The sequence below is a fragment of the Parus major genome, chromosome 1A, assembly GCF_001522545.3.
Source record: "Parus major isolate Abel chromosome 1A, Parus_major1.1, whole genome shotgun sequence".
NCBI classification, from domain to species: domain Eukaryota; kingdom Metazoa; phylum Chordata; class Aves; order Passeriformes; family Paridae; genus Parus; species Parus major.
Window position 1 is genome coordinate 38,862,902 of NC_031773.1, and position 7,521 is coordinate 38,870,422.

General features: G+C 36.2%; 1 long non-coding RNA gene across 1 annotated transcript; it reads left to right on the forward strand.

Annotated features, from left to right (window-relative positions):
- The first annotated feature begins 699 nt into the window (after window positions 1–699).
- On the forward strand, window positions 700–7,094 carry LOC117244463. The gene is made up of 3 exons (XR_004497631.1): window positions 700–809; window positions 4,537–4,580; window positions 6,950–7,094. It is a non-coding gene; the product is annotated as an uncharacterized LOC117244463 (long non-coding RNA).
- Window positions 7,095–7,521: the final 427 nt, after the last annotated feature.

Here is a 7,521-nt window from a genome sequence, read left to right on the forward strand (position 1 = left end):
AAACAAAAGGGAAAGTGAAAGAAAAATCCTCGGTCTTTCTGAGCAAGCATTGCCCTGATCTGTGATCCAGTCATGTGGAATAAGGAACATTACTTATCTTTTTCTGCCTTGCAGAACAGATATTAAGGACTGTGAAATATATCACAGAATGTTTCTGTATGGCTGATCCAGTTAGCAGAGAGTTAGCACATTAGAAAAATGATTTACCAATGGTGTTGCAACTGTGTTTCATACGCTTTAGTAGCAATTAACTCATAGAAAAAGGGACTACCTTTCTTTCAATGAAAGTCTTTGGTTCTTTCTTATGATTTCTCATGTCATACTGAGGAAAAGAACTCTTTGCATTGATGATGACTTATTTTCTGAAGCTATTTTGTAAGGTTTTCAGCCTAAGGTAGGAAACTGTGAATTATCATAATTAAAATGAACTCAGAAAGAAAAAATAACATATTTAAAATCAATTAACACAATTATAATCCAGCAAAGAAAATCTAGGGGTTTTAAGATTCACAGGGCAGGAGACCTCTTTTAACACAAAAATTGTTGACATTGAATGTTAATGTGCTGTTGTCCTCAGCATGCATATGACCTGTAGTGAAAATGTTTGTCTCACATCCAGAACCCAGAAATACATAGAGATTGTATCTCGTGCTCCATAAAATACTGACTGATTGACTCCCTTTCTTTCAATTCAGTTTTCTGTCTGCTAACCCAAAGAGTAGAGTCTTCAAAGAGAGACTGCTGGATCTGCAGAAACAAAATAAATTCGCCCCTTCCCTATGACCCTTAATGAACCAAAACTGGGAAACGTAAGTGATATATGTGAATGAGAACTTTTGAACAGACTGAAATTCTACCTACTCCCAGGAAAAGAAATTTATCTCTTGAAATATGTCACAGAGCAACATCAAGTGACAGGAGCAAATATGATTGTCTCTTATAAACTAGTGACTGCCTTATTAACTCTGGGTTTAAAAGTGCACATGCACAGGGAAACTCATTACCACCAAGAGATGTATGGAACAAGCAAAGCAAGCACTATTATCCCAGGGGTCACTGAGAGTAGCAGGAAATAGGATTATTGCTCAGAGGAGAGTGAACAGGAGGCTAGATAAATGTAATTTCAATAAGAATTGATTTGTGTAGAATTGATTTAATGACATTTAAAAGGGCATCCACCATGTTAGTCTCTGTGGCCATCCTCTGTTCTTACTACAGTATCAGTCTTGTTTATTTCCCCAAGCACAATGTGTTAAGGCATCCTGGGGGCCCTATGAGAAGCATAGTGAAGTCTTCCCTTGCTGGATACCTCAGAGGCTGCTGTAATTGTTTTCAAACCGTTTCTCTGCATTCCTGTCTCCCTGTTGTTAGGGACAGAAGGTGTATGTTTGCTTGGCAGCTGGCAACCCATGACCCTGATACTGAAACCTGTGACTGTGAATGCCCCCTGAAGTCTATGAACCCCTTGAATCCAAATTTTGGATTGCATGGGTTAACTTTTCAGAAGCAAATATTGAAAAAAATTCTTGCCCTTTGAATTTACAGTCTTTCAGTTCATGTCTTGCTCCTGCATGCTCTTTCCTCTTTCTGTGTTTGCCTTCAGTGTTCCCCCTTACGTGGCAGCTAATTTTCTCAGCTGACCCTGCTCCCTTGGGCAGCAAGCTCTTTGTGGTCTGCCTCTAGGGCTCTAGGATTCTGATTAATTTATTAGTCAAAGATAGAAATACTATGTTCTGTATCTGCAGTTATGCATCTTCCACTGCATATTCCTTATTCTTTAAAGGAATTGTAGTCCAAGGTGTTTTTGTCAAGTAGCTATTGATATACCTTTTTGCTGGCATGGAAAGGGTGTCAAGCTTTATTTCAGCATACTCTGTAAATGGAACCAACATCTTGGCTAAAATCTGACTTGTACTGCGTGTTTGACCAAGAAAGGATAATTGTCAGCCTGGGAAATGTAAGAGTGCTCTGCGGTATGTACCATAATTTCCTTAAAGATAATTTTTAACAAGATTGTTAGTAGACTATGTTATATTTGCTTCTGAAATGTCTGATTTCCTTCAGAATATGGGCACACAGTCTGAAAATCTGTACATGAGAGAAGAGATGTTCCATCTTATTTCTTTCTCTGGACTGGGCCCAGAGAATGAGCAATATTGGAAGTGCTCCGTGATTAACTAGGCTATGTACTGAAGTTAATGGATTTTATTAGCATGACAATTCCATATTTATTTGAGTACATTCAATGAACAAATGAATTCTTAACTCATTGGTCTGCTATCTAATTTCTGTCAATCTCCCAAGCAAGCTCCTTTAGTGGATTTAATACATTAGTAAAATGAATCAATCATAGATTAGGCATAGAAATTTGAATGCATTTATAATGACATGTGCCCATTAAAGATGGCCTACAACTACTTCTGTAGTACTGCCTGCTAAATCTATAGACCTTGCTAATTTTCAGTGTTACTTTATGTTCTGATGGGTTTGTGTTTGATGCTGATTAGCAGAAGACTAGTCTCAGCTTTTGAGTTATTGAAGAATATATGGAAAATAAAATGTGTTAATTAAATAAAATTCTCACTTCCTAGAACATAATTTGTTTCACACATAAGGAAAGGTATAAAATTGTACTATAGCCAGAGAGAGAGGATTTGCAGCACCTTTATTTTTATTTTGGACTAGTATTAGTAGTCCCATTTTTGTCTGTGAACAAAGTACATTTTCTTTCTAGTAGCTGGTACAGTGCTGGTTGGATTTAGTGAGAAAAATGGTGAGAAAAATGTTGATAACACCCTGCTGCTTTAGTTGTGGTTAAGCAGTGCTTACTCCAAGTCAAGGACTTTTCAGTGTCTCACGCATCACTAGAAAGGGGCTGCACAAAAAGCTCTGTGGGAGCATGGCCAAGACAGCTGACCCAAGCAGCCCAAAGGAGTATTCCATGACACAGAATGTCATGCCCAGCATATAAACTGGGAAAGTTACACATGAGAGGGGCTGATCGTGGGATGGTCTGGATCTCCATCAGCAGGTGGTGAACCATTGTATTGTGTATCCCTTGTTTCCCTTGTGTTCTGTTTCTCTCCCTCTCCTTATTGCTATTATTATTACTGTTATTATATTTTGCTTCAATTATTTACCTGTTCTTATGTCAGCTCATGAGGTTTACCCTTCCCTTTCAATTGTCCTCCCCGCTGTGGGGGCAGGACGCAAGGGAGGTGAGCAAGCAGCTGCACAGTATTTAGTTGCTGTCTGGGGTTAAATCCATGAAAGTAGTCTACAGCAATTTGAAATGTCCAAAAAATTAAAAGCCAATTTATTTAAGAAGATGATTTTCATGATAGCTTTTAAAGTGTTTGCTTTGGGCAGTAATATTAGATAAGGAAAAGCAGCTTATATTTTCTTAGATTAGGCTCAGATCAGCCTGAGAGACCACCCCTGAGTAATGTTACAAGCAGGTGACACCTGAGCCTGGGAAAGTTTCCTTAGGAACAGGCATGAGCTAGAATGTAGAAAGTTAGGATGGGAGTTGATATTACAGGGTATCACATTCTACACTTGATCTAAAATCCCTCTGCAGACTTTGTGGCACTAAGTCACAAACTAAAAATTAAAGGTTCAGATCCTTTTCTTTCTGTGTGTGGCAAAACCACCTTCTCTATGCTTTGGAAAAGACAGTAGTACTCCCCTCTGTGTGAATAGAATGCTCCTTTCAGCTAAACTGTGATTGTTTGTTTATGTCTGAGATTTGATTGCAATTGTGGATCCTGAAAATAGAAAGAAAAAAGTGGTGTGAACAAATGCAGTCTGGAGGAGTGTCTAATCAAGGGACAATCAGACAACTGACTATAGAGTATTTCTTTATGATTCTGACTGCTGGGGCTTATTGTAAATGCTACCTCTGTTGAGTGAAAAAAAATAAAAGTAAAAATAAAAATAAAAAATAAAAATAAAAATAAAAATAAAGTTGAAAATGGAGTACCCCTGGACAGACAGTGTAGCCTCAATTCTGCACTTTCTTTCACTAGTTTAAATGAATTATGATTTACATCTGTAAAAACAAAAGAGGAATCAAACATTTTCAGTGTGCATTTTGAAGAATCCTCTTTAGCCATACAGTTTATTTTTGAAGCTTAAGAAATTTTCTGACTCAAACATTTTTCCTTAATAGGAGTTTCTCACAGGGTGAGCTAAAATGCTCTATTTATTTTAACGAGTCTTTTCCCATAATTGAATAAATCCTTCAGAATATGAAAGTATGTAACTGTTCAATATGGTAAGTATTAAAGACACATTGTCATTTTCCATTGTTTTATTTTTATGCAAGAAAAATGACCCAGTCTACATGGATCTGTTAATCACTTACCTCCTTGGGTGCTAACTGAATGCCCTGCTGTAATGGTACTGTAGTTCTGTAATTCAATGAAGTTTATCTGAGTTGATTTTATTTTAGGTTTTTTTTCACTTTTGATTGTACATCACTTTATGTAGCAAGGTTCAGATTCTAACCTTGCTCATTCCCCTTTTGCACTGCAGGATTTGTGGGAAGAGGCTGCAAAGAAACAACTGAAAAGCAAGAGGTGATTCTTTTGCCACAAGGAAATACTGTGTTTCTCTGAGGAACATGTGGAAGAATCAGTGTTAACATGTTCAGTTGACTTTAGTCTGTGTGGGTTAGAGATGGAAGGCCTATGAATGGAACATGTCTCAATTAGATGCTGGCTTTTCCTCACATAATTTATTAATGGTAACATCTTTTTTCCATTTGGATATATTCAGAATGAAATTTAAAACCAGAAAAGGAAATTACATGATACTGTTAAAAAAAAATAAATTTCCTGTATTTCTAAGTTTAGAAATGTAAAATGACTTGCAATTTTGCAAAGAAATCAGTCCTCCTGAGATGAAAAACTGGTAGGGATATACCAATTAAGGTTTTGAGTCAGTGGTTGTCTAAGTTGATTAACAGTGCCCCAAATCCATTGTGAAGGTAAATGTTCTGACATTTGTAATTGCTGAAATAGTACATAGGTAATTCTGACATCAACGTTAATGATAAGTTAGCAAAACATCATCATCTATCATCTTCATGCCATGGGATGGCCTGACTTCATTTATTATTAGCTGGAGCAATGACTGAATAGAAGAAGTCAGGTCAAGCAGTCCCTGGCTTGTTTAAGCATGTGCACCATACTCTAAAACAAATAGCAGGTGTTTCACTGAGATTATAGGGAAGAGAAATCTTTGTGTGCCTCATGGCTGATGTCTTCATTTCTTCTCCCAGAGGATGTATAAGTAGAGCATCTTATCTGACATAAATCCAATTATGGGTAGGTTTGCACAGAAGAATAGCTCCTGAGTGTATCCTAATTGACTGAATAGGAACCAGACCATATAATGGGGCTTTTCCTCTGCTTAACCCCAAACACACTAAGGGAATGCCACAAAGGAGAAAGGGGACTTTTAGAATTACATAGCTCAAATACCTATGGATATGTAATAAAATATTAGATGGCTTAGTACTTTTTGTTATGGGGTAACTCTAAGGATTATACATACATGTGTGAGGAGAAAGTGGTATTGACAGGACTATTAGAACTACGCATGTACTTATGTGGCTTGCAGACTTTTCCCATCAACATAATCAATTCTGTGAAGGAGATTGAATTTCTCATCTTCTTGACTTCGTAAAATTCTAGATCTGCTGTATGCACAAAATGTCAGTTCTCATTAGTCTGATGTTGCTTCCAGGTAAATACTTTATGTCTTTTCACAGAGAAGAGAGTGTCAATAAATTATTAGAGTTAGCAAACAATATAGACTTTTTAATAAAGAAACACTGCCCAAAGAAATTGCATAATCCCTTTTTTCCCTTTGACAACCATAAAAAATTTCTTCTATACTATTATTTCTATATACTTCTATATATTTTTTCTATAATGCAGTCAAAACTGAAGCTTCATTAAAACTGTTTTAAATTTTGATGCTTGCATTGAAATTGAGCAGGATGCAACTATTCATCCTTTTAACATCCTTTTAAACTATGATATTTGATTGAAGTTTAAAATATGAAAAAAGTAATGTTTTCTAGCAGTGAAAGTGCATGTTAAATTCATGTATTAATACTTCTCCAGAAATAATTCAAGTTAGGCAAAACCTACAGGATACTTGTTCAAGACATTTATTGCAGAGTTCTCTGTTATCAGGGAGTGAAAACTGGTTAGCAAAGAAGATAAGATTAATTTAGACAAAAAGTAATTTTTGCATTCAAATATTTTTATGTTCAAGAGAAATGAAAAGGCATGGCTCTTAATAATTTCTATGACTATGATGACTCAGGTGCAGACAATTTGCATGGATCTAGAGTGCCATTTCTTTTTTTGTTATCCATTCTTTCATAATTTAGTCATATCAGCAACACTAAAATTTTTATTTCTGAAAATTGCACAACAGCGTTAGAAAGAATTGATCAAGATGTTACAATCTCCTTGTGACAAAGAGGATTGAGTGCAAAGGTTTTATTTCAAACCCATCCTCCGTCTGGAGAAATGAATATGGGAAGCCTATTAATGTGTACTTCAGTTCCCATAAGCTGCTCTGCAGTATAATGTGAGTTGTCACAATAAAGCATCATGGAAGGCAATGAATACCTGGGGGAAATATACAGACAGGATTGAGGCACTAGTCTAGTGGGAGCTTGCAGAAACTCACTCTTACAAACCTGTTCTTCTTTTTAAAAATTAGATTTCTTTCTCTTACCACTTCCTCTAGTAACATTTGAAGCAGGAATACCTGGGTGCTTTCTCTGAGCTTCAACTTCTTTTCTCAGCAATACAAATACACTTCAGAGAAGCTATCTACTTCATTTCTTCAACCTTGATGCTCACAATCTGTTCCCACTACTACTTCCCAGTATATTTACTTTTATTTATTTCTTTATTTTATCCAGAGCTTCTGGACACGCGGATTCACATTTTGTCGTCTCTGTCACCAGCCACTGTGTGGTACAATGTCTTCTGAGTCCTGAGAATTAGGACTGGTTCACATAGATCACTGCAGAAAATGGATCTCTTTCTCTCTTTCAGGAAAAAAACTCCAAAAAACTAACCAAACAAATAAAAACACCCCCAAACACCAACATAATAAACCAACCATTTTTATTTTTTTTTTGTAATATAAAATTAGCTTTAAAAAGAGGATATTTTATTGTATCTAATAGGTAAGACTGCATCAAAACTCTCTTGTTTCTCTAAACATATATATGTAGTTAGATTGAAGGGTAGATAGAATTCAGAAGTGTTGCACAAGGTAAAAATGAGGAGTAATGCAGACAGAGTATCTCATAGCCAACCCCATTTTATTTACTCAGAAGATGAGATACTAAAAATAATGGAAACAATCCAAAGAATTCAGTAGGTTTTTTGTTATACTCTTCCTTCTTTGAGTCAGCATGAGTGTCTTGTTTGTATTTCCCACAAAAATTGTTTTTTGGATGGCTTGATTCTGCTGATCTGGGCGTAG